Source organism: Rhinolophus ferrumequinum, chromosome 7, assembly GCF_004115265.2.
Source record: "Rhinolophus ferrumequinum isolate MPI-CBG mRhiFer1 chromosome 7, mRhiFer1_v1.p, whole genome shotgun sequence".
In the NCBI taxonomy this organism is placed as follows: domain Eukaryota; kingdom Metazoa; phylum Chordata; class Mammalia; order Chiroptera; family Rhinolophidae; genus Rhinolophus; species Rhinolophus ferrumequinum.
This window is the reverse complement of record NC_046290.1, coordinates 38,424,179-38,451,125: the sequence shown is the minus strand read 5'-3', so window position 1 is coordinate 38,451,125 and position 26,947 is coordinate 38,424,179. Positions and strand designations below refer to the sequence as shown.

At 38.8% G+C, this 26,947-nt stretch overlaps 1 protein-coding gene and 1 long non-coding RNA gene across 3 annotated transcripts in view; one reads left to right on the top strand and one right to left on the bottom strand.

Moving 5' to 3' along the window:
- Window positions 1-225: 225 nt before the first annotated feature.
- Window positions 226-21,416, bottom strand: LOC117025352 (uncharacterized). Its single transcript, XR_004423585.1, has 3 exons — window positions 21,282-21,416; window positions 1,460-1,581; window positions 226-610 (listed from the first exon to the last, which is right to left on the bottom strand). It is a non-coding gene; the product is annotated as an uncharacterized LOC117025352 (long non-coding RNA).
- Window positions 21,417-21,639: 223 nt separating this feature from the next.
- The window catches only part of PDE4D (phosphodiesterase 4D), a 1,245,242-nt gene continuing 1,239,934 nt past the window's right edge, over window positions 21,640-26,947 (top strand). Inside the window, exon 1 of one of the 2 annotated variants that reach the window (XM_033111247.1) lies at window positions 21,640-21,759. The gene's annotated coding sequence lies outside the window, so the exon portion shown is untranslated. The remainder of the gene's footprint in view (window positions 21,760-26,947) is intronic. The other variant, XM_033111245.1, reaches the window with a different exon arrangement.

Genomic DNA, 26,947 nt, shown 5'->3' with positions numbered 1-26,947 from the left:
CAGGGACTTCTGCCTTTGACAGTTCCTAAGAATATTATATTTTGAATTATCTTCTTCAGGTTTCTGGTCTGAACATTTTATTTTACCTGCTTGTGTGGAAGGGTGAGGGAGGTAAATCCTTTTAGTTTTTTTCTTCCCTCCCTTCTTTCCCTCTTTATTTATAATTCAAAATTATGTTCACTTTCATTATCCCATTTGCTTTCTTTATAGCGTCAAGTGAGGTGAATATTACAATCCCCATTTTACAGAAGGTGAAACTGAGGTTTCAGTGAACTTTAGTGATGAGGCCAGTCTACTGAGTTGATAATAACCCTGAGAATGAATCCTCACTCTTCTGTCTTCTTATCTTCCATGTTTTCTTTTTCCCAAATCCACTTTGCTTTTCTGGTGGAAGTTGCAGTGGACAGGGTGCTGACAGAAAGGGGAAGCAGTAGTAGTTGGGCTGGGAAGCCTGATCAGATCTCATCCTCCATAGGACTGTGGACACTGCTTAATAAAATACCAAACGTTAACTAAATGGATTGCCGTGCAAGTCTTCAAGCATGTAGGGCTTTGGGTCTTTTTTGAGTCACAGTCATAGGATGGTGTGACCAAGGGAGTCATTCATTCCCTGCGTGCAAGGAGAAAAAGTAAGAAAGTCAGGTGAGGACCTCGTGGTAGTTTGCATCTTAGACTCTGTTGATTTGAGTTTTTCTGTTGGCAGTTGAGCTGGGGGTGATAGCAAAAAGACACTTTCACATCCCCTGCTCCCCATATCTTGGCAAGGCAAATGGGGAGTGGGGAATCAGTTGTGAGTTGGGGTTGATGAGGAGTATCTGGACTTTTAAATCAAATCAGTCCTAGAGGTAGGAAAATGGGATTGGAATTAGTGGCTGCTTAGAAGACGCTGGCGAGGGAGCCTTGCTTCTTAGGAACCAGTGAGAATGGGGACGGGGGCAGCGAAGCGAGCAAGGCCTGTGGAAGTCTTGGCTGCCCGTCGTGCCTGGCACGTCTGTGGAATGCCTCCACTCTGCCAGGGCTCCAGGAGGGCCCCTTTGATTTTGGAGGAGTCCTCAGGATTATACATGTAGTCAAGTTGCCCCGATGACAGTTAACTCCTGTGTCAGGGCCTCAGGCTGGCAGTTATTTTCCTGATGGTCTGTGAACAGTACCCAAGCCAGGAGGTCCTCTCTCTTCCTGAATCAAGCCCTCCCCTCCTCAGCCCCAAGGCAGAAGTGGCTGGCCCAGAGCCACTGCCCATGCGGCTGTGAGACCTGACTGTTCTCTTTATGGACTCACAAATGACAGGGAGTGCATGAGGGGAAATCAAATATTATGGCAAGGAGGGACTGGCAAACATGGGCACGGCCAGCAGAAGTCTCTCGCTGCAGCAAGATACAGAGAGAGGAGGTTTTGATTTGGGAAGGAATCTCAGAAGTCTCCGTCCTAGGGCAAAAGATTAAACAAAGAAAAAACACACTCAGGCTTGAACTTGGTTCACGTGGAGGGTGATTCTTCCGCGGAACTGGTCAATGGCGGGCAGAAATGGGTTGGCAGAATCTTCCACGGAACTGGTCATTGGTCGGCAGGCACAGAGCGGGCCTGGAGACAGAAAACAAAGGAAGCGATAAAGGACGTAGTCTTGCAGTTGATCTGAGGCTGACGGCATAGCATGGTCCTCCAGAGAGGGCTTCTGTCTCTGCACATTGCACTCAAGCAGTATGTTCTTAAGAAGCCTGTGACAGAATTTTGACGACAGAATTCTGTTTGAAGACATGAGGGAATATCACCACTTAAAAGAGACTCGCGGGAATTAACTTTTGAAAAGCAAAGACTCATTTTAGGGAGTAGCCACTCAACAGTTGGTGTGGAATCTCTGAATTTTAACACATTTGCTCAGAGTAAGATTCAGCATTTCACTCTTTCACTAGGAGGGTAAAGCTTTCCCCTGCATATATGGCATGCAAAGTTCTTCACTGAGCATGGTAATTAATTATTTCCCAGCTATTTTTACTTTTCATGGACTGAAAGTTAGGGGAAACCATTTCACATACCAGAATTTAAACAACTTGAAAATGTTTTTTTTTTTTTTTTTTTAAGGAACTGTACTTTTTCAAGAAAATGCCTTTTCCAGCAGCACTTTTGGAGACAGTTACCAAAGGACAAACCTATCAACAGAGACACTCAGCCTCTAAGTCTGGCTTTTGAAAAGTGAACATTTATTTTTTTCTAAACAGGACACTGTGAACTCCGTCATGTACACTATGAAAATAATTGGTGTGTTAGTACGCTTTGTGCCAGATTTCATGCTTGTTGAAAGGTGATTGGATTCAAACCAGCATATTTAAAGGTCAACTGGTTGTTCTTAAATGGTGCAGAATTTTAACTCTTTCATTATCATGGATTTTCGCCAAATGGCCATTTTAGGAAGGAGAGGCTACATACTGTGTTTTAACTTTCTGACGTTTTTCTCCTTAAATTTAAAAAAAGTTCCTAGGGTTTTCTTATGGATGAAAAGGGTCTGAGAAATGAGTTCTCAGCTGACATTTGGAAATAGGTGGGGGCAGAGACTTAGTTCTTTTTCAACGACTAGATTTAGGTCAGGGCTCTAATGGGACAATGCACATCACATAAGCAGTGTCTAAATGTCAGGCTGCAAGTTCTTCCTCTTTTTAATAAGTACTGCAAATTTGCTAGTGAGAGCTAGTAATAGCAAGCTGTCTCCTTCTCTTCCTAACTCGGAGTGATTTTTTTTTTTAGTTCCTTGAAAAGCTTGGTGTAGGAACCACTGTCTAATCAATATTTGGCCCAGTTGTTTGACGTTTGCTTCCTTTCCAAAGTGGGTATGTCACTGGCTTTGAGGTATGACTTTTTTCCCTCAGGGATTTTGAATGCGTGTGTTAAGTGTTTTGTTTTGTTGAACTTCAAAATAACTTTTGTCTAAAAACTAGCCTTTTTGCTGGGTTTCCCAAGATAACGTAGGTGACTGACCTGTCTCAAATAAGTAGGGTGCATTTTAGTCATCAGATGCTAAGGCTTCTTGCTTTGTGGTTTAGTGTCCTGGTGAGTCCCTAGAAACTTTTCAACATTTTATTATGAAAATTCTAGTTTGGAAGTTACAAAAGCAGTGTCTTTCTTAAGAAAAAAACTCTGAGATTGATATTGGTGATTTCCACAAATGCCATACAAAAGTTGTCAGGTAAAGGCAGTTGGAATCCAAGCGTCTACCTACCTTGACTGTGTACGAAATCTTGTAGTTCTAATTAACGGCAAACTAAAGATACCCTGAAAAATCATAGAGTCTCACTTTGTCAAGCAGATATTTGAATAGTCTCTTCTTTCTTCATAATTTACTTGTAGTTCTTTTCTTTCTATATTCTCCAGAATGTTTTAGCTGTGAGACTGTATGATAGTTGCTGAAAAACTCTATGCTTCATTTGCCTTATCAGCAAAACGGGGATAACATTGTCTACCTCAGTGTTACTGTGAAAATTAAATGAGTTAATTCATGTAAAATGCTTGGAACAATGCCTGGTACAAAATATATCTCCTATGGGTTCTGTTTCTCTGGAGAATCCTGACTAATACAATAAGCATTTATTGAGTCGCTAACAAAGCAGTGTTCTGCCTTCTTGTTTCAGCTCTTATACTGTAAACACGTGTCCTTCTCTTGGTATATTTAGTACTGCAATTTTTGCATTTTTGAGCTTTTCATTGGTGATTTCGCTGTGTAAAATGGCCCCCAAGTGTAGTGCTGAAGTGTTGTCTGGTGTTCCTGAGTACAAGAAGGCTGCGATGTGCCTTAAGAACAAAACACATGTGTTAGATAAGCTTGGTTCAGGCATGAGTTACAGAGCTTTTAGCCATGAGTTCTATGTTAATGAATCGACAGTATATTAAGTAAAATGTCTCTAGACAGGGACACACATAAAAAAAGATTATATATCATTTGGTTGATGAAAATGTTGTGATCAGAGGCTTGCAGGAACCTAACCCTGTATTTCCCCAGAAGCCAGGGTTCAGGAGTCACTAATTCAGTGTTCTCAGTGAGTTAGAACATCACTACTGTGAATGCTAAAAATCAACTGTGTAAATGTTTTGTTTAAGCTGAAAAGATTACTAATGACTGTACACATTTAGACATTTTGTAGAATTATGGTCAACCCAAACGAAACAAAATTACTTTTATTTAATTTTGAAAGATACATTGTTGTTTAGGTTGGTTTATTTTAGCAGACATTTACTGGTGAATATGTCAAGCAAATCAGGCACACTTGAAGGAGCTCCCCCATCTACCGTGGGAGGCCATGAGATAAGTGCAATGAACAGCACTGACACTAATCTGTACTCGTATTCCTGGAGCAGATGACACAGAGACAGAAAAGGCCTTGGCTCTTCCTGCATACATCAAGGAATGCAGCCTAGGTACAGAAAAAGACCATGGAATGTCCACAGAGCAGTTACTATCTACAACATGCTAGTGAAGCTTAACATTCTCTTAGAGCTTCAGGGTCTTACAGATGGAAGGGATCTTAGGTGCCAGAGTGTGATAAGGACGTAAGTATGATTAGACATAGAGTTAGAAGCAGAAACCAAGTCCCGTGGCTCAAATTGAGCCTTTTCCCACTAAACCATGCATGCTCTTCACATATGTGTTTAAACTAAGAATTGGGGTTTAGACTTACCAATGAGCTCATGTTCCAGAATTCTACTTAGGTCTGATGTTTAGAAGTCAGTTTGAGGTTGTTCAAGGATGAAATCCAAGAAGCTCATTGATTTCATCTGATTCTCAAAGGAGCTCATAATTCTAAAAAGTATAAGTAGTCTGTGTATATTCAGAAGTTGACTTTGTAAATAAATAGTAAACTGGATAGTTTACTATATATAGTGCCTTTGACATTGTGTTTTGCACCTTTATCAATTTAGTAGATGATTTTTTTGTTGTTGTTGTTGTTGAGAAAATACTCATTGGCTAGGGTGTGGTAAAACAAACCTACTTATACAGTCAGTAGCAGTATAAATCAGTAGAAAATTCCTAAAAAAGACCTTTGGTACCTTTTGAACCAGGTACCAAATTTACCCTTCATGAATCTATTCTAAGGAAGTAATTAGAAACTTGGACAAACAATTATGTATGAAAATATTTACAGCATTATTGCTCAGAATATACAAACTAAGAATCGAAGTTGTTGTTTCAAAAATGATTTAACGTAATGAAAAACTATCTATGGTATGATACCAGGTGAAAAAAAAATTACAACATACACAGTGTAATCATTACTTGTATACATGTGACCAGAAGGATATATGAGTATGTTAGCAGAGGTTATCTCTTGGTAATGGGACTATAGGTATTTCTTTTCCTTCTTTGTTTTTCTTTTTTTTTTTTTTGCTAATTTTTCAGATTCTTTAAATGACTACATGTTTTTAAAATCAGAAAAAATCTATTAACACTTTGTCCCACTTGAACTATGCTTTACATAAGGGAGATCCTGTCCTTTCCTCGTAGTGTCTACATTTTAAAATGTCACATCGCTTGTTTTGGCTGAAAGTTAAAATGGAAACTCAGTTATATTACGTTTGTTCAATTACAGTCCCCTTTTCTTCCCACGGTGTCATTTCAGCTTCAACCTTTGTACGCAGCCCCTTTTCCCACTCTGGCCTCTTTCCTCTCCTTTTTGTTTTTGTTCTTTCACTGATCTCTCTTTTTTTCTTTTTTAATTTAACTTCTGTCTGCTTTTCTTTGGCAGCATTAGCCTTTTTCTCCTCTTATCTGTTGGGGCTACGTTGTGCATTGTTCAGTTTCAGAGTCACCCCATCTCCCCCTTTTTTCCTTGTTTCTTCTGATTTTTCATTTTGGAAGGCAGAAGAAGAATTTATGGAATTGTCTCTTCCAAACCTTAGAACCTTGGTAATACTTTGGTGTTAATTTAAAATTGTTATTCATTTGGGGATTTCACAAGGATTTCCCCACTATATCAGGAGCAAGTGTGTATGTGTGTGTACACGTATGTGTGAGAATACGTGCATGTGTGTGTGAATATATGTTTTGTTCTTCCATATCAGAAACAGCGTCATTTCCTCTACTCCACAGAAACAGGCACTTGAGTAACGCTGACAGCCTGTTGGCCTATCTCTGCTGAGAGACCTTTCAGGGCTTGACACCTGGGCTCAGACTATATGCATAGGAAGGGGATGCCCTAATTCACTCTGGTACCAGCCAGCTGCTGTCCACACTTTGCAAGCTTTGATGAAGATGATGCAAATTGGGTTGGCTCTGTGGGCTCTCCAGCTGCTGCCAGGCTGTTTCCGAGCCAGGCAGGGTAACTTCCAGTCTCTCCCAAAGCCTGCCAATTAGCAAAGAGATACATATATTACACAAGATGGGGAACTGGATTTATATATGTGGGAATGCAGGACTGAATTAAAATGATACCATGAGGAAGGAACTAAAGACCAAATCAGGAGACTCTTTGAGTCAAAAATTAAGGCTAGGATTTATAGGATGAACATTTCTACGTGTAAATTGGAATTCAAAGTAAATATTTGGAACTGAAGTTCTGTTTATTTTATTTCTGTAAATCTAAGGTCTGGCTTTGAAATTGGCTCCAGGGTAGACCTAGGACACTTGAAAATCTGCCTGATAAATCAAGCTGATGATGAAAAGAACCAGGCAAAGGTGACAGTGGCTTGCAGTGTGCAAACACCTATGGCTGTACTATAGAGTGTTCAGCTCAGTGTGTCCTAGTGGAGGAAGATGTACCTTGATATGCTTCCTGGGGTTGAGAGCTCTTCATTCTCCATTCAAAAGACTGAGCTGGGTAGGGAAAGGAATAGCCAATGAGACAACTGTTTTCCCCCAGTGTTATTGTTTTTCAAATACAAAGTCAGAGGGTGAAAATTGAATTTTATTAAATTTATGTGATTGGAAACAAGCATGCAAATTGTATAAGGTTCCTGTTTTGCACGGAGGGTTATGAATAATGTTAGTGCCATATGTGGCCCTTGCCGTGATTGGCCTTTGGAAATCATGTGAAAAAGTTGACCTTTTTCCCTGCTTCCTTAGTCTCCCACCTTACAGCGCTTTCTCCCCTTTCCTCCTCCCAGTTATCAAACTCCTACTTCACAAGAAATGCTAGCTTTAAGGGATGATCAATCAAGCACACTTTTGTACAAATATTAGATTTATATTAATTCCATTTAGGCATTTGAATTTGACATTGTATCTTTTGTTTTGGAACAAAATGAGTATTTCCTATAGCAGACAGGTGATGCATTTTATGCTTTTGTGTGGGGAGGTCCGGTTTAACAAAGTGCTCCTGTTGGCAGCCCATGTTTCAAGCCCTATCTGGTATTGAGTACACAGTTAGACAGACACTCTTGTGGTATTGGAGGTCTGGCTTCTTGTTTAAAAGCATCCCTCTGTTTTTCTTACCATGCTGATTTTTTCATTTTAAAGTAAAAGTCACTACATCAACTTTCATGTCCCATAAATTTGAAAAAGAAGGTGCAACCTATTGGAAAAGATGGTGGAAACAATTACATTCCAGGCTTGGAGCTTATAGAAATTGATCAACTGTCTAACAGATTCAGACTGAATTTAGATCATTTTGGTTTGGCGTCCCCATTTTAGTGTGGAGGAGGCTGTTTTATAACTTGATCTTTTTTTGCAGAGAGAATGAAACTGAGGGACAATCTAAGAGCATTGTTAAGGGCTGGAATAAAGTCTCCAGGCTGCTGTGCTATACAACACACCTCAAACAGCAGATGCCACAGGACTGCTTTTTAAAAAATGTTGGCTTTTCCATGTCACACTAAAAATAGATACTGAAAAAGACCTGAAAATTTGAAAGACCTAGAGAAGCAGGCTGTAGTTGTACAAAAGTAATACGCAAGACCATGGAAGTAAAGCACACACATACACACACACATACACACACATGCACACACACCCCCATACACATACACACACCAAAAAACTGTATAAAGTAAGACATATTAGAGCTTTCTTAAGTTCCAAAGAAGCTTTTGATAATATATTCAGAGCAGAAATAGGAAAGGGGTCAGGAAACGGGATAGTCCCTAGGAGACTGCAAAGGGCTATAGAAAAGGATTTAATAACATTGGTGGGTCAGATAGAATGCCCTTGTTCCTTTAGACTTTATGTGTCCTTCTTTTCCCTTTTGAAATTGACCTTCAGAAAACCTTACGTGGTCACCTCTATCTGGCTAACTCAAACTCGGTCCTCTGTTTGAACTCGAGTTATTTGCACATGTGATAGATGTCCCCTTGAGTTGCTTATTATGTGGCTTGTCACTCTGACGAGGCTCTAAGCTTACTAAGGTCAAGTGACATGTTTGTTATCTTTGGAATTTCCTCTATGGTTTTGGAGCGATGATTGTGTCTGCAGATGGTGTTTAATGAATGTTGCCTAATTCACTGGATACTTTCAGAGTTAAAAAAAATTACTTAATATAAAGACATTCAGCTTTGCTCTCCTATTAATATTTATGTGCAATATTCTGAAAAATCTGGAGAAGACCAGATAAGATAAAAGCCGGAGGAACAAATTATAGGCACAATAGTGAGAATGCAAAAGACATTTAATAACGTCTTGACAAAAATAATAAAGATGATAGGAGCAATAATGATAGAACAACTTTACATTTTTACAGCACTTGATTATTTTGAAAACACTTTCATTCTATGAAGAACAAGGGATAAATGAAAGATTATATAAAAATGAATGCAAGGAATATTGAAGCAATCCAGAGAATAAAAAGCAAAAGGACAAAAGAAAGACAAAGAAAATAAAGCCAAGAATAAAGAAATAGAAAAAGAATTTACTCATAACTTGGAACAGTTGGCTAAATTACACACTGAGCAGGTTGTCAACTAAATATTTACAGCATTGGTGTTCTTTTAGCAGGTAGAGTATTCTGCCTATAGATCATGACATGTTTTCACTTGTTTTCTATCAGGCAGTGGGGGAGGGAGTGTCCTGGGTTCTCTGAATCTCTTTCTCCACATTTTCGTTCACTGGGGTTTATACTGGTACTAGTATGGCTATCTATACTCCAGATATTCTATCCACGTCATCAAAAAGATATGGAGTTGTGTGTTCTACTCAACTTTAGTCGCTTATTTTAATGATTTCACAAAAGCTCACTGAGGCTTGCTGCAGAGAACACCATCAATTTTTGTTCTTGTTCTAAGGTTCTGAAAATTTCCTAAATTTAGGAAGCAGATCTCAAATTATTGTCAATAACGCTGCATGTAGTAACTAATTAAAAAGCAGTCCCAAGAAGAAGACATCTCAACTATGTTCTAGAACTTAAAAAGTGAAGATAAACAATTTCTGCCTGGCATGTATCAGAGGCCACACAAGGTCCTAAAATGGCCCTTATTTCTGCTTTGGAGGGATGAGTTACATATTTTAAATGACATTTAAACAAGGGGACCTCTACCAGCATTGCTGAGATGGCAAGCTTCTCTTACTTTTGGGTCTTTTTTTTTTTTTTTTGGCAGAAATTATATTTAGTTGTTGAAGGGCAGGTGACCCACACCAAAATGTCAGGATTAGTGAATTTTTGAAAGCAGGTCGGAAGCAAGATACAATGGATGGTCAAGATAAAACTCATCAAACCCTTAGAAAGTTTTGCCTGGGTCAAAATGAGAAGAGAGGTTCTTCTGAATTAAGTCTGCTTCCTGTTGACGATACCAGCAAGGAGACAGAGTTTTATTTTAATTGCCTTATTTGCTGCTGAAAGCATGGATCGACTGTTTTCAAGATTCATTGATCAACACCCCTGTTTTGGCAATAACTCTACTTTTCACACTTCAAGTTTTGAAATAGAGCAGAGAACTCTTTCCTTGGGTGGGTTCGAAACCTGTGTTTTGGTCTTAGCTCTGGCCCTTATTGGCTGTAGTGACTAGTCAGATCATTTAATGTCTTTTAGCCTCAGCTGCCTCACCTGTGAGAGAGCATAATTCTATCAGTCCTTCTTTATAATAACAAAAATTTCCATTTCTAAACGCTTGCCATGTGTCATGTCCTCTGCTGTGCCTTTGGCATATGCTATCTTTAAGTCTCTCATCCACTCTGCAAGGAAGGAATAATTACCATTCAGGTTTTACAGTTGAGAAAGCTGAGGTTCACATCCCTTCAGTAACCTGCCCAAGGTCAGATGGCTAACACGTGGCTGAGCCAGGGTACAGGCCTTCATATATATGTTCACAAAGCCCCTTCTCAATCGTCCATGAGATTTTTGAGGTTTATTTAAAGTGATATTAGTGATAGTATTTTGAAAATAGCAACGTTCCTTAGAAATGCATATTATTATCACCATTATTATCCTGATGAGTATAAATTAGTTAACGTGTATTTATTGAGTTCTTTGTAGGCGTTTAGTACTGAGTCAGATATCATTTTGGATAATCTATGGGATTAGGTTTTTTTTCTCAACACAGTATTTTGTAAGACGAACCTTAAATATTTCTAAATGGTGTCGTTTCCATCCTGGGAAGAAGGTATTAGTTTCTTTTGGATTCTTTTTGGGGGACAAAGAAAAGAAGCAAATATGTTAATTAAACTGAATGAATGTTTCAAGAAACAAAAACTGATTGCATGTAGTCCAACCTTCAGAGCCGGCAAATAAACACCCCAGGAACCATGAGAGTTGAAAGGAAAACATGAAAGAAGACGAGAGAAATATACCATAGGGATTAGCAAGTTTCTGCTGAAAATTCACGTGCTCACAAATATTCTGGACCAATATTAGTCCCCCCATGGGGTTCTTTGTTTAGTTTTTGAGTCTTTAATGACCAACAGGGTTGCTGAAATTTACTTGAAGAGTCTATCCTTGATTTAGGAATATTAGACTTCCTGTGTGAAGATGGCTGGGAATCCACACAACTCTCCTAAAATAAGCACTAAGTTTTGGAAAGAATTTTCTTTGGTGGGAAACATCCCATTCCCAAAGAGAGGACAAGCATGAGATCACTTTTTTTTCCAGGGAGGAAGCTGAGGGGAGTCAGTTGGTCCCGCAGCCCCGAATGAACCTTCAAGACAGGTTAACATTCGAGACAGGCTCCTTCATTCTTTTGCCTTGGTCTTTTGGAAGAACTGCTCAAAGTCACGATAAAAGTTCAGGAAATTCTGTAGAAGAATCAGCTGAGTACACAAATGAGCTATTCCTTATTATTTTCTCTGTTTCCTTATGTATCAAGAGCAGATAAAAAGATCTACCTTAGAAGGCAATTGCAGATAAAAAGATCTACCTTAGAAGGCAATTGTGAGGATTAAAGAGCATAATGCATGTGTGTCTCTTGGCACAAAACAATCATCACTATTGAATCCTAAGCCATTTTCCCAAGTCTGCTTATCCAATTGTTCTTCAAGTCTCAGTGTGACTTATTTATTCTGTTAGACCACATGATATCTAAAGAGTTAAGAAAAATGCTTTGAATTGAGAAAATATGGAGGAGGCTACATTTCTAGGCCTCACCAAGGATGTGTATTGGGTGGAATATAGCCTCTATTTAGGTTTGGTGAGAGCTTCATGATGGGACCAGCATAACTACTGTAGGGAAGTTGCTAATGCTACTGCACAGAGGGCTGGCTACTTGTCTGGTCGCCTCAGTGGAATGAATATGGGGCCACAGACCCATGCATTTTTCCACAGGTGAGATGGGATCGAGCAGCCCATGTCCAGTTCTCCTGTCTGATATTTTGGTTACATTTAAGTCTTTTTTGGGCTAAAGTATAACTCAATAAATACATCTGGGAGGACAGAACCACTACATGACCATGCTTGGTTTTTTTTTTTTTTTTTGCCTCAGAGTCTAGAATCTGAACAGACAGTAATGAACAAACTAAGCTAAATATACACGTGATATTTGTAAGGAAAAAACACCTGGCTACCACAAAAGCTGCACATCAGCCCTGGTGTGGTCATCTTCTTTCTGGAGTAGAGGAACAAGAGGGCAGCCTCACATTGTCCCTGTAGCCCTCTGGCCACAGCCAGTCAGAATGCTGCCCGATCCTAGCAGCCAATATGCTGGTCAGACGTGTGGTTCAGGCTCCCTGTGTCGAGGTTCCGGGGCCAGGCGTGAGGGTGCTTTGCCAAAGAGCCTTCCAACATAATTCAGGTGCTGTGGGAGGCAGAATGAGTGTTTTAAGCTCTGGGGATTCAACGTGGGCTTTGCTTTACTTCTGGTCAGTGTTGTCTAGTGGAACCAGCTCTGCTCATGGAGTCAAGGGACTATCATTTATCAGTTGATGTCAGCCAAGTCACTTGATGTCTGTGGGTCTTAGTTTCCTTGGAGTGAGAACATCTCTAACCTGGGTCTCAGCACAAACAATCTATGAGTCTGTGGTCTGTCTCTGCCTGGGCCACAGAAGTGTGTGTGTGTGTGTGTGTGTGTGTGTGTGTGTGTGTATGCACGCATGGGTACGTGTGCATGCGTGTGTGTGTGTCCGTCCATCCATCCATCCATCCTCATGTCCTCCCTCTATTCTAGCCCCCGGTTCTGGGGATGTTCCTTCAAACTGTCCTTGGCCCCTTTGCAGTTATCCAAATTTCCCTGTGCAGAAGAACAGATTAAGTTTGAATGGATCATTGTTTCTTATAAGAAAAACAACTGCTGTTAAAGTCAGGGAATGATGATCTATTTATGAAACAGACAACCAAGGAGAAGTTTATGGCTTTCTGTTCTTTAGACTTAACTAGTTTTTCTCCTTGGAAAATGTTTTATGGAACTTGAATAATCACCCTGGCAATATGTTGCCAAAGTTTTCTTGGCTAGAGATCAAAGTCTCCGATACATCAGCACAATGAGAAAGCAGAAAGAGGCAGGAGGAAGTTATTTGCAATGAATTCTGGAGTCAGGCTCCAATAGAAAAGTAGAAAAAGGATAGGGATAATTAATTTCTGGAAGAATTTCAAATGGCCAATACGTAGGAAAAGATGTCTAATTTCCCTAATGATGAAAGAAATGCAAATAAAAATAATAATGCTATCATTTCCCGCTATCATTTTGGCAGAAATGTAAATGGTTGGTTAAACTTGGTGTGTCTGTGAGTGTGAAGAAATGGGTACACTCGGTAGCTACCTGATACAACCTTTCAGAGGGCAGTTGGTGATATGTTCTAAAATGTAAAATGTATAGTCTCTGCAACTTTCAGTCTTGGACTTACCCTAAGGAAATAATTACATAAATGTAAAAATATGTTTGCAACATTCCATATGTTTATATGGAAAACTAGAAATAACTTCAATGTGTATTACTGGGGCACTGGCATAGTCAATTATGGTAAATGCCTTCCAGACAATCCTGTGTAGTCAATGAAAATGACGATGTAGAGCTTTACATATGATTGGAAAAATACTTAGTAATACAAAACAGATTATGAAACAAAATGATCGCATTTCTATAAAATTATATTAATAGAAATATGGGAGTTTTTTTCATTTAAATCTTCACATAGAGGTTTGAGGCTACTTTTATTTCTTATTTAACTTCCAGCTCAGCCACTTATCAACTCTGTATTGTATCCTTAGGAAAACTTATTTAACCTCTCTTACTCTTGGTAAAATGGGGCTAATAATATCACCCTTTTACCTTTTAGAGGTCACTGAGGGAATCAAGCAATAAACACATGTCAAGCACCTGGGATGGAGTAAGAACATACTTTGATTTTTATCATTCACAGTTTCTGTTTTCTTTTCATTATATGAGTATAAACAGCTGTGTTCCTGTGCCCAGGCTTCAAAGCGAGAAAGCTAAGTGGGCTTTGAATAGCTTCCATTGATTTAAATGCAGGAATATTATTTTCCTAAGGCTGCAGTCTGTCAGTAAAAGGCCATATTGAGTCATTGTTTTCTGAAGCCAGGAGAGGAGATTGAATGACTGATGCTGTTGGAGAGCCTAAAATAATATTTCATTCTTGTCATCCGTACACAGTTTAAGACCAAGTGATTTTGGATAGATCTACAGTTTCCCTCTTTGTTTGGAAGAACAAAGCTTTTGTTATTTATGCTTTTGAACAACAGAGCTTTGTCTTATACTCAGCAGCATTCAAATTAAACAGAAGGTTTCCTGGAGGGCTGTCCTATTTATCGTGAGGAGTGATCCCAAGTGGTAAGTAGACACAGTTAGCTCCAGCCACCTGTGGAGGGTCCACATCATCAGCAGAGAAAAATGGCCAAGACTCACAGACGCACAGCAGCCAATAAGATTCGGGACTGACTTCTCTATATTGTGTTAACATTGGTGAACGAATCCATTTAAAAACTCCCTAATTAGTTGGTGCCTGCTTTGCCCTATAAAACAAATAACCTTGTATTACTTTTGGTATCTGAGGCAGAAAAATGAAAATGCCAGTATTTTGAGTGTTTTTACTTTGGAAATTTGTTGTCCATATGCAATTATTTCAAATACTCCTATGTTATGTTTTCAGAGCTAATGGGGGTTGGTAATCCGGCCTAAGGCTTTTCATCAAAGGCTCACGGATCATTAAAAAGACACAAATTATGTTGTCTCTGTCCTGTATCTCTCTTGTTATTTCTCTTTCCTTGCACTAAACCAGCTCCTGGCTTGCTACTACACTGCCACACTCACATGCCATTTGCACTTAACAAAAGGTCAAGTCTAAGTAGAGTATATGAAGTTGAGTCCATACTGATTCTTCATAATTATAGCTAGTAAGTTTGGAGCACTTGTAATATGCCAGGCTTTCTGTTAAGTGCTTTGCATGCACTGTCTCGATGCTTCTCAAGGAGTAATCCATGGATAACGTGATTTAAAAGTATCAGGGGGGCCAATGGAAAGTGAAGATTCCTAGGCTCTATTACAGGCGTACAGCATCAGCATCTTGTGGTGGGAGTCAAGGATCTACCTTCAGTAATCCTGATGCACGTGAACTTCAAGGGCCACTGCATTATTTCATATCGTACACGGGATGCAACTGCAATCTTCTTTCCTTCCACTCCTCTGATTTCTGTGCTTAAATGCTTATGGCGAAAAGAAGAAAAAAAAATCCTATGGACTGTGAGACATGGAGCAATGTATGCCTTTCTTTTAGCTGCTGGTGATTACAAATGCTTCTCCATAGCCAAATTGCTTTTGAGGCACCAAGTATGTTCCTCTACTGTAGTAGGGTTAAATAATTGAGAAATCTTTTCCTATTTGCTGGTGGCTGTGCTCTGGATATAGAGAGAAAAGACTTAGGGACTAGAGACGGTGGACTGATATGAGTGGTTGGTTGTACTAGTTGTGCCCTGCCCAGCTCTATGTGGTGGCCTTGCATGGCGATCAGGAGAGAGGATCAGGAGAGAGGGATCAGGAGAGAGACTTCATGTCCAACTCTGTAGCTGAACCAACATAGGGGGAAATGAAAACTTAGCGTTCTCCTTGGCCGAGGGCTGTGTACGGAGGGCTGGCCCACCCCTGAGTGGAGAAGGTGGCTGATGTGCTGGTGTGGTTCCCATGGCCCAGAGCTCCCGGCCTGCCTTCTGCATGTTTTTGTTGTCCTGCTGCAAGGGGTTTCAGTTGTTTACTGTGGTTATTTCTTTGGTTCCTAACTTTATTTCTAGGAAGTCCCCATTAAAATGAAGTGCCCATAAAAAAGAATGAAATCTTACCATTTGCAACAGCAGGGATAGACCTACAGGGTATTATGCTAAGTGAAATAAGTCAGACAGAGAAAGACAAATACCATATGATTTCACATATATGTGGAATCTAAAAAAAACAGCCACAAAATAAATGACCAAACAAAACAGAAACAGACTCATAGATGCAGAGAACAAACTGATGGTTGCCAGATGGGAGGGGGTTGGGGGACTGGGTGAAAAAGGTGAAGGGGTTAAGAAGTACGAATTGATAGTTATGAAATAGTCATGGGGATGTGACGTACAACATAGGGAATATAGTTAATAATAATGTAATAACCATGTATAGTGCCAGGAGGATACTAGATTTATCGGGGGATCACTTCTTAAGTTATATAAATGTCTAACCACTATTTATATACCTGAAACTAATATAATATTGAATGACAACTGTAATTGAAAGGAATAAAAATGAAAAAAAAATAAGATGAAGTGCCACTTGGAAGGTAACAGAAACATTTAATCATAGTGGCACAGACTGGTTTAATCTGGCTGCTTGAGGGATGGAACCATACGATGGGAGGGGAGCACAGGCACCTTTGTGGGAAGCTGGGGAGCACAGGTAAACTATTTTTTGGTGGAGGGAGGGAGGCAGAGCTGAAGTGGGAGGGGGCTAAAGACAAACTGGAACCGTGTCACAATTCTGAAGGTCACCTTCCAGCATACTGTTTCCTAAAATTCTCTGTCCCATCCCATCCCATCCTCCTCCTCGTTGGTGAATGTCAGTGCCGAGTGACTGTCTCCGCAGTCACAGGACTGGACCGCAGTGATGCTGCAGGTGGCAAGGTCTCAGTGGCACAGATGGATCAGGAGAGAGACTTCATGTCCAACTCTGTAGCTGAACCAACATAGGGGGAAATGGAATCTTCGCCCTGAATCTGAGACCTCCTTCCCTTTCCATTCCTCTGCCAGGAGCAGGATAATTAGAACAATGAGACTTAGCTCATTTGACTCCTTGCCAGCCCCCATGCAAAGCTTTCACATTTGCAATAATTTCTAGCAACTTCCTTGCATTTCTTTATCAACTTGTTGAGAAAGACCAGAGATGAGTCTTTAGCTAATGAAGAGTCTGTCCAAGGGACTATTAAGCCTTAATATTTTGTTTCATTTGGGATCTTGCAGAAAGAGCCCCAAATTTCATTTTTAAAGCATTTTTTGCTAAACTGAAAATGTTTCCCAATTTTGCAATGGGTTTTTTTTGGGTCCATTAGAGCTCCTTTATGTGGTAAGTGGTACTGCTTCATTAATTTACCACCTTCCATGGAGAGGAGGTGGGTAGGAAGGAGAGAATTTTCCTTGGTCTTAATGGTGGGTGTTGGGGAAGTGCGTGCAGATGAAGGGGCACATGTACACAAGTACGACTGTGTGGGCAACATGGGTTGCTCAGGAACTATAAGCAGTTAGATATAGCTGGTGGGAGTTTGTGTGGCTGGAGGGAGATAAGGGGCAAGGCCATTCATGAGTGAATGAATGAAGGAGTATAGAAGTCCATAGTCCTTCCCCTAGGGCGGCTGTTCCCTCACCAACCCAACTGTTCTCCTCTGTCCCTTCTCAGTGAGCAGGTTGAAGTTTCAGTTAATATTCTGCTCTGAGAAATCCCCTTCACAGGGAGAAAAGGAGATAATTAATTTCAGTATTCTCTCATATTTTAGCTGAGAAGTCACCATGAATTCTAGACATGGTTCATGTAGTTGGATAATCAGCACAGCTGCTCATGATAGGTAACTCTCTTTTTTTCTGCTTGAATCTTTTTTAGTTAGGGTACCATGACTGAAGATTAATGGCTTTCATTATTTTTTTGCCTTCGTGCAGGAATCTTTCAACGAGTCTGAACTTTGTACCAAGTATCACATGAATCTTGTCTGCTACAGTTACCCCCTCCTGTGTCATGTCTTAGGTGAGAGTCCTTCTGTGTTACACAGTGTAGGGCAGGGTTAAAAGTGCCACGTGATAACCAGGCAGAAAACTGACCATTCACAGTGACTGACATAGCTCCTTGAGCGGAGAGCTCAGAGGCATTAAGACAAAATCTTACTCATAAATATTACCTGAAATGAGACATGGGTTATTAGCAGATATATTTCACTGTATCTGGCTGTTCAGTAATTCATCTCCATTTTGGGTATTGTGTAATTTATTGAAATGAGCTTGATGATGACAATGACAGTTTTCTCTTAATGAATATTCACCATGGAATAGGCTCAGTTCGAAGCATGCATTGCCCATTTACTCTTCACACCAGCCCCAGGAGATAGTTATTGTGTGTGACACTATTTTACATGTGAGGAAACTGAGGGCATACTGCTATTCAGTAGCTGGCCCAAGTTCCACCGTTAAGGATCGGAGCTGGGATTTGAACCCAGGCAGTCTACACAGCGTTTATGCTCTTAACCTCCATGTTATAATGCATACATGCTACTTGAAGCAAAGAGGTGGTTTAATCTCAAATATTAGGAACGCACCCTCCAGTGTTTTTTTTTACTAAGTGTAAGTAATTGGCCGCTTTTGTTTATGTTATGTGTATGTTGTATGGCTTTTGAGAAACTTTGACAGGTTAAGGTCCTAGAAAACCTGATTCAGCTGTCATCGCCTAGAATAGTGTTGAATATATGTAAGTGCAAAAGGTTGTAGGTTTATGTTAATTTTGAGTATAATATGTTTTAGAATCTTGTCAAATACATTATTAGTATCTTTTTATACATTCATGTTCTTAGGAGAGACTGAATTAAAAACAACAACAGAAACCACTAACTCAAAATTCCCTCCGTGGGCCAAGAGCAAAACTGAATTTGAGGTCTGTGTGCCCAGATAAAGTGTTTTGCTCTCTGAACAAATAATATTAGCTTAATCCTTGCAATGACCATAGACTCTCATCTCTAGCACCCATCCCTTCTTATTTAAATGAAAAGAAAATTATTTTCTTGGTTAAAGTGAGGCAGGCCTTCTCCTTCTCACTGACATTTTTCTCTTTCGGTTTATACCGTATGATGCTGGCTCGAAGTGTCAGTGTTTGAACTGTCAGCGGTTCCCTACCAGCGAACGGGTCCTGCGGTCCAGGGCTCCATTAGGCAGAGTCCAGCATTGTGGAAATAATGGGGCTATTTATCCCAGTCACCTGGAATGGAGTTAATCCCCTGCCAATCTTTGACACACTAACAAGGTAGGTCTGAACCTTTCCTGTAGTTTTCCCAGGAGCGACTCCTTTGGCTATATAAACCGCAGGGTCAGACAAATGAGCGTATGGGCCTACAAATCATTCTTGGCCCAGGGTTAGGGACTCTTTTCAGTCGGCTGTAACTGTTCTGATACTTGAGATTTGCCGACACTTCTTGGTTCAGAAAAAGGTTTCCATTCCTGAGTACTTTTCTTTTACAGGGATCATCTTAATTTTTGTGAGGCTGAGATCAAGGAAGTGAGTAAGAACTGAATTCAGCTATTTGAGTGCCTCTTTTATACCATGAGCTTCTTAGACGGGGCCTGATGTGATAGACAAAAAATATAAATTGATGGTAATGGCAGGAGGTAGTATCTCTAGCTAGAATCTGCTAACACTAGCCCTGCTGAACTGACCATGATGTCTACTATCAGCAGACTCTAATACATTGCACTCACAATTTTAGGCAAAAGGTTATACTATGGTACGTATGTTTTTCAGTTTCCTCCTCTGTTGCATTGTTTTCAGTAGGGTATTGAAAACAAATGTAAACAGCAGAATTGGCTCACATTGGATCACGTTGAGACATCACTTCCTTTGTTTCAGGGTGACAGCTCCAGGAACAAAATATCCAAGTCCCTCCCGAATTGCCAAGGGGCAGTAACATGTCTTCGGGTATCACAATTATTATGATTATAGGAAGGGAAGGCAGTGCTGGTCTTTTAGGAAGCTCTCATCATGAATGTGTTTTGGGGTAAACAGTACCTACTCACTGATGAACAGCTTGAAGTTGAGTCAAATAAAACCTTTAGTGTTTGTTAAGAATCAAGGAGCCAGAGATGAGTCTGTAACTTAACTACATGCTAACACAGAGAATGTAGACAAGCCATGAAAGATTCTAACTCAAAGACGTTGGCTGGTTATTGGCCATTGTCTTGGGTGGTGAAATGGTTGTCTTCAAATTTGTTGGAGATGCAGTCTTCCTATGGAAAATTTCTGGACAACAATACATGTGAAATGACTTAAATGACTTCCTTTGGCCTTGTCTGTTGAAAATGGAGATGTGAGCATGGGTGTTCAAGGGTATTTTAATGGAATTTTATTAAGGGAAGGAGAAACAGGGAGCTCTGTGTGTTGGGGATTGTGACAATATTACCGTAAGGGTTCACTTTCCATTTCAGACTAGATTATCCATGTTATCTTTGAGTAAAGGGAACAACAATTTTAACACCCTGGCTTCCTCAGAAGTTTCAGTTCTCACATAGTCACCGTAGGCAAGAGCACTGTCAAATAAACAAAGATTTAATTAAATGAAAAAAGTTAAACAGAGCAGAAATATTCTTCCCTGGCTAGTCACACATTGGACAATTCAAAGAACAAATCTTTGGGGAATTGCTGATGGATTACTTTCTCTGTTCCTTGTGTACTGCTCTGTTTTCCTTCTTGGTGTCAAATCTCAAGTTGAATTCAGTCAATTATGTATGGCAAACAAAAAGTGCATAAATGTCTCTTCTGTTACTGTTGTTTATATTTCATCACTAAACAAAGCAAGTTTCCCTTCCAGCTTCTTCCTTTGGGAGCATATAAAACTGACATGATTTAAATATTGTGAAGGTTCTATTGTCACTTTGAAAGCATAGTGATTGATTTAGTTATTTAAAAGTTTATTACTAAGATTTTGTATTGTTGCTAATGTTACACTTGCTTTTAAAATTTGTTGAAGAAACATACTGTTTGCTGAGGATTTGACAGGATTTGTTACCGTGTAAAGCACAAGTATCTAAGGGTGTGGTGTTGGGGTTATGTGTATGTCAATTCCATTTGGGTTTGTTTGCTTCTATTTTATCACCTCTTTTGACTTAAAAATGTTTTCCATAGATTCTATAATAACTACAAACTTGGAAGTATGGTATAACAAGTCGTTGGTATAACTAACACTTCAAAATGTAATGGGAAACATAAAAAATATTGCCAAGAAAACAAGAAGAAAACTGGACCACAGGGGCTCTGTCAACTTTCTTATGTCATTCTCTCCCTCGACAATCCCACATAGTACATCATAGCCTAGGTGTCAAGGACCGGAGGAGCTGGACAACAACCCGTCTTCCCAACTTACTTTCTTTTAAGATATGGAAAGCATTTAATCGTGCTCATAAGCACCTTTTCCCTCCTGCCTGCTTCAGCCCTCTTTATTCTGGTTTCTGTGGGTGGTTGAAAAGTCTGCTTTGAAAAGGTAGCTCTAAAACTGTTCTGTAAAATGATCTCTTTTCCTCCACAAATGATCATTTTGGTTTCAAGTTTATTCCAGGTACATTAAACCTCCCTCTACTCGTACTTAATAGCAAATGATCCTACAAAAGATTAGAGTGGAAAAAGGTAAAATAAAATTAAAGCATATGTAGTTGCCCAAGAGACTTAATGCATATAATTTGGCTCAGCATTACTCGTACTAAAAATAAAAAGATCAAAATTACCTCAGGTTTTTGCTGCTGTCCTTGCCCTTTGGTTTCCAGGGGTAACTTGGTCCTTTAATGCCGGCACGGTTGGGATTGCCAAGCCAGAAAAGATCTTGCTCCACGTATAGCTGCGTTTTCCTGGGTCATCTGTCCTTTCCTCAGACAATGAAGCTGTGAATTTTCTCTGGCCTTGTGAGGGAAAGTGAGTCCAGATAAGCAGATTATTGTGTGGACTATCTCATCTTTGTTGTTCTAGTGCAGCCCTTTCAGCTTTCCAGAGCCAGTTAGACTTGTTATGAGGAGCTAAATGATTGGCTGGATCTGAGGCTCAGTTTCATAAATTATAGCCCAGTGTACGAGAAGCATGAGTCCTATAGTTGCCGTAGTCCAGAGCCCTGCCAGTTCCTGCTTTAACGCATATGTAGTCGTAATTGAGTTCTAACACGGCCTTGGATGTTTCTGTCCTAAATAGCTGACATTGCATCTTCAAGACTGTGTGAGTAATCCTGACTTTTTCTTTTACACTCAGTAAATTAATTACATGACCTGAGAGGGAGTAATTTTAATTAGAAAATACTGAATTTGCAGATGATTCATTTTCAAGATGCTGTTTTATATGTATCAAGTTCAATGCAATTTATCTTAAAGCTTCTAAGACCTGGCAGGGTTACTCCAGCTTTTTGCCATGAATCACAATCAAGCTGCCTTTAGAAGGCGGCTGTTCTGTGCATTTGTAGCCCTGTTTGTTTGATGGGGTCAGTAGAGTGATAAAGGTCCAACATGAGTCTGTTAAAACAGGCTTCTGGTGTCAAGGCAATGGCTGAGAAAGCACTTGAGTCAGGCAAGTTTTAAGATTTCTCCCACAGTGTCCTAAATTGGGAGGGAGCAACAAATGATAAGCAATCTTTTTGGGACACAGGTACACAGCCGAAGAATGAGAAATGTAAAAGGATGGCAATAATACTTTTTTTCACCGTCATTTGAAACTGTACTAAGACATACTCTATAGATAACTAGAAAATTTTTCTATGTATAAAAATGTTCCTCAGTGGTTTTGTTTACGTGGTAGAGAGCTGAATGAGAAATCACTGGCTTGTTTTTAAAAGCCTTAGAAAAAGTATATTAAACACACACAGACACAACCATAACAGAAGAAAGTATGTGGATTGGAATTTGTGGTTGGAGCAGATCAAATTATCCCAGGGAAGCTGTTGTTAGGTTTGTGTAATTTTGGGGGTGACCTGAGTTGCTAACAAGTTTTAAGATACGGCTAGAGCAGACTGAAATGAGAAACTAGAAAACATCAGAATTTAATTACCTTTTATAGCATACACTACAGGATAGAATTAATACTTAGTATGGACTGGTTAGTCTAAGCAGTTTACTTTGTTACTTTGAAAACATTATTGATTTCTCCCAGCCTAGCATTAAAAAAAAAAAAGAAAGTAGGACTCTTGCTTATAAAGTTACCGCTTAGAAATAACTTTTCCCCCTCCCAAATAATTTTTTATACTTTTTCTTAATACAGTACAACACCAGGCAATTTCTAATAATTTTGGGTTATTTTCCAGTTTGCTTTTTGTCTAATTTTTCCTCTTTTTCGTATAGATGTAACTGTATATATACTTATGCTATGTATAAGCCTCATGCATAAATCCTTTGAACAGTTTTTTAAAAAATCATGGGTCTTTGTGGCAAATGTAAACTTATAACAGCTATTGTAATTACTTCCAATTCTTATAAAAATATTATTTATACTCAAAAGCAGTTTATTTTCAGTTGCACCTATTTAAATGACTGACATGAGTTAGCTGGTAGGAGAGAAATATAAGTTGTGTTTTTGCAAAACTTTTATGTTTAAGATCATACTGGAAATGCAAAGTTTTGTTGTTAAAAATATTTCGCTTTCTGAAATATGATCCCATTTAGGTCACACCGGTAGATGAGATTCATAGAAGGAAAGAAAAATAATCAACATAGAATTCCTTTCTGTATCAACCAAATGTATATTACTTTTTAAAGAAAAGTAATTCTAATACATTCTTTGAGAAACACATTTGCTTTATAAAGAAATAGTATGAGTTCCTTTATTGAGATAGAAAAGCGAGTTCATTTATTGAGTTTCCATAGCCAGAGACAAAATAGTAATAGTTGATTCCCTCACTCTGCATTCCTAACTGTATTAGTGGAAGAAAATGGTGCATCTATAAAAGGAATATAATCACATCCCTCAAGGTGGTCTGGGGCCTGTCTAGAGTTAGAAATGGTGAGGGGGCTAGCTGCTTTATCTGAACTAGCTTCTGTCCTCTAACTTGGCTCCTCTTCTTGTCATAGAATTTGTATAGTTTTTTTCTTGATGTAGCAGTGACCTTCCCTTGTACCTTTGCCTGCCTTCATTCTTTATATTAACTTTTTTGGGCTCTCATGGAGATGAATCAAATAAAAACGAGATATGCTTAATTGTTAAACTTTAATAAGCTGCCCATACAAATCAGGTGTTTAGATTCAGGCAGGTAAAGCTAAGAGAAATTCTGGTGAATTGCATACTAGGAATATTAACCTCTTGCATGGGTACTTCCTCCAGGACCTCCATCTTTTTAGTTCTCCCTGAGATGCCAGGGTGAAATCTTTGTTGTGAATGGGCGGGATATTAAGAAAAGCAAGAGTAGAAGAGTGCCAGGTGCCCAGTGGACACAGAGCTGTGGGCAAGACACTGTGGGAGAAGGAAATATCTCCAAAACAGCAATAGCTGATCTTTCTTCTCTCTACTCCTCTTTATTCTGTAAAGCCATTTTTATCTGACTGTGGAAGTTCTTTTGCAGATAAGATTCTATAAAACTATGCATATCTGCCTTAGACAGATGGATTTGACATAAGATGTATCCAAAAAGGAATGTATTACATCATGAACTTGCAAACTGTTCATGAACACACATTGGCATTTGGAAACTATTAATACTACCTACTAAAGGAATGACATAAATTCAAATTGAAAAAAAATATTATTTTTGTTTGAATTACATTTTCCAGTGTTTTATTTGGTGAATTTTGCTTTTGGAAAGGCTGGCTCTTCTCTAAGACATTTTTTCCAGTGTTATATAGTATATAATGGACTAAACTTATGGCTGAATTTTGCCCCCAAATTTAATTATTCCTAGTTAGCATTTTTCAAAAAAGTTGCTTTCCCACCTTGAGCATGTTTTAAAGAACACAGAGCAAAACAAATACCCCACCTTCATACACAACACCACAAAGAGCCAAATGGTTTAGATTTGTATAGTTCCCTTCTTTTGTGGAGCTCAACACTACACTGGTGGAGGAGGAGCTTTCATTTAATTTAAAAATAATTAGTCATTCAATTTAATTATATAATGTATGCAGGTGATATAATTTCCCATTATATTAGTCACTAGCCAAAATTATGTCCCTCCAATTTCCAATTTCTTTTCTTTCTTTTTTTTTTATTTTTAAAGTTTATTGGGGTGACAATTGTTAGTAAAGTTACATCGATTTCAGGAAGCAGAATGGCTTAGTGAATTAATCTTGGTCAGTGAGAATATGCTCAGGTCATTAAATTTTTCCAAGCCTCAGTCTCTATGTCTATAAAATTAATAATAAATGTCCTGGTATTTTACCATATTAGTGAATATCACAGCATGATGAGAATGCTTAGGAAAGAACGTTTTAATTTTTTGTACATCATAATGTACTGTATAACTATAGAATATTCTTATTACAGAAGCTGGTAGCATTAGTTACCTTCCTTTCCTTCGAAAAGCATATTCCCAGTATTGGATAAATACTTTTTAAAGCAAAGAAAATATTTACTGGTTCATCTTGAAAAGTTACAAGGACTCTTAGAGCCCCAGTCCTTATCTGTCTGTTACTTGAGTATTAAAAATACCAGTAGGGTTACTGTGACAAGTAAATGTGGCATTGTTTGTGGAAACATATTTAGTATACTTCTTAAGTGCCACGTAAATATTACTTATGACAACTATTTTCAGCATATTAATAAAAGCATAAATGGTCAATTTTTAAAATGAAAAATAGCAGATACATTTCTTACAGATTAGTTTAACATTCTAAGCTATGTCTGTCTCCCTCAGGATGTATTTTCTTGTTGGTTAAGCTTGTGCTGTGACTTTACTTCCACTTAGATATAGTACTAAGCCAAGAGTCAGATAAGCATTTCTTCACAGTCTACATTTAGAACTGTTAATGGCGGTGTTTTATAGGATATAGTTTTCTCACAGGAAAAAGTGAGTTAGGAAATTCAGACTGCCAGATTTTCTTAGACTTTTTATTCCCGTCTTGACTTTCTTTATTACATTTCACTAATGGAATAATCATGTAGGTTTTACGGTATTGCTTATACCTAGGACTTTTTATCCCAGGAATAAAAAAGAATGGTCAAAATGACTTTAAGAATGATTCAGAAAGTTCAGCCAGCAGTTTGGAATCACACATTTTTAACTGGTTCTACCTCGGAAGATCATCATGCTTTTTGGAATATCGGTCCCAGCTGTGTCCTACATTTCAGCTGCTTGAGTGTTGTTAAGAGTTTGATTATTTCCTAACTGTAATATCATTTAGTCAGAAGCAGTTCTACCACATGTAGTCCTTCTTATTCTTTTTAGATGAAATCATAGAAGAGGAAGGCACAATAAGCAAAACAAACAAAAATGAAACGGATCCTTTCTTATCTTAATCCTACACACCCCACCCTGCAATTCATGAGAGAACTTGCCAGAAATGAAGGAATTTCATTTGTAGTAGAGCTTGAACATTGCCATGTAGGACCATTATCCTGACTTTCTTGTGCCTTTGGTGATTAGATAAGAACGCTCTTTAGTAATTTAAAATTGCAAGGAAGAATGTTTTTTAACTTCATTACCCCCTAACTTTATTGAGATATAATTGACATATAACATTGTATAAGTTTAAGGTGTACAACATATTGATTTGATACACTTATATATTACTAACGCCTGTGTCACATCATCACATAATGACTCTTTCTACTTTTGCGCTGAGAACATTTGAGAAATACTCTGTTAGTTACTTTCAAGTATATAATACAGTATTGTTAACTATAATCACTATGCTGTACGTTAGATTGCTATGACTCGTTCAATTTATAACTGGAAGTTTGTACTCTTTGACCAACGTATCTCCTTTTCCCTCACCCACCTAGCCCCTGGCAACCACTATTCTATTCTATTCTCTATTTCTATGAGTTCAGCTTTTTAGATTCCACGTATAAGTGAGATCATACAGTATTTGTCTTTCTCTGTGTGACTTATTTCACTTAGCATAATGTCCTTAAGATTCATCTATGTTGTTGCAAATGGCAGGATTTCCTTCTGTTTTATGTCTGAATAATATTCTACGGTGTGTGTGTGTGTGTGTGTGTGTGTGTGTGACATTTTCTTTATCCATACATCCATCTATGGACACTTAGGTTGTTTCCTTGTCTTGGCTATTGTGAATAACGCTGCAATGAACATGGGGTACAGATATATCTCATCAAGACAGTGAATTCATTTTCTTTGGATAAATACCCAGAAATGGGATTGTAGGGGTCATATGGTAATTCTGCTTTCAGTTTTTTGAGGAACCTCTATACTGTTTTCCATGGTGGCTCCACCAATTTACTAAAATGGATAGTCTTGATCAGTAAA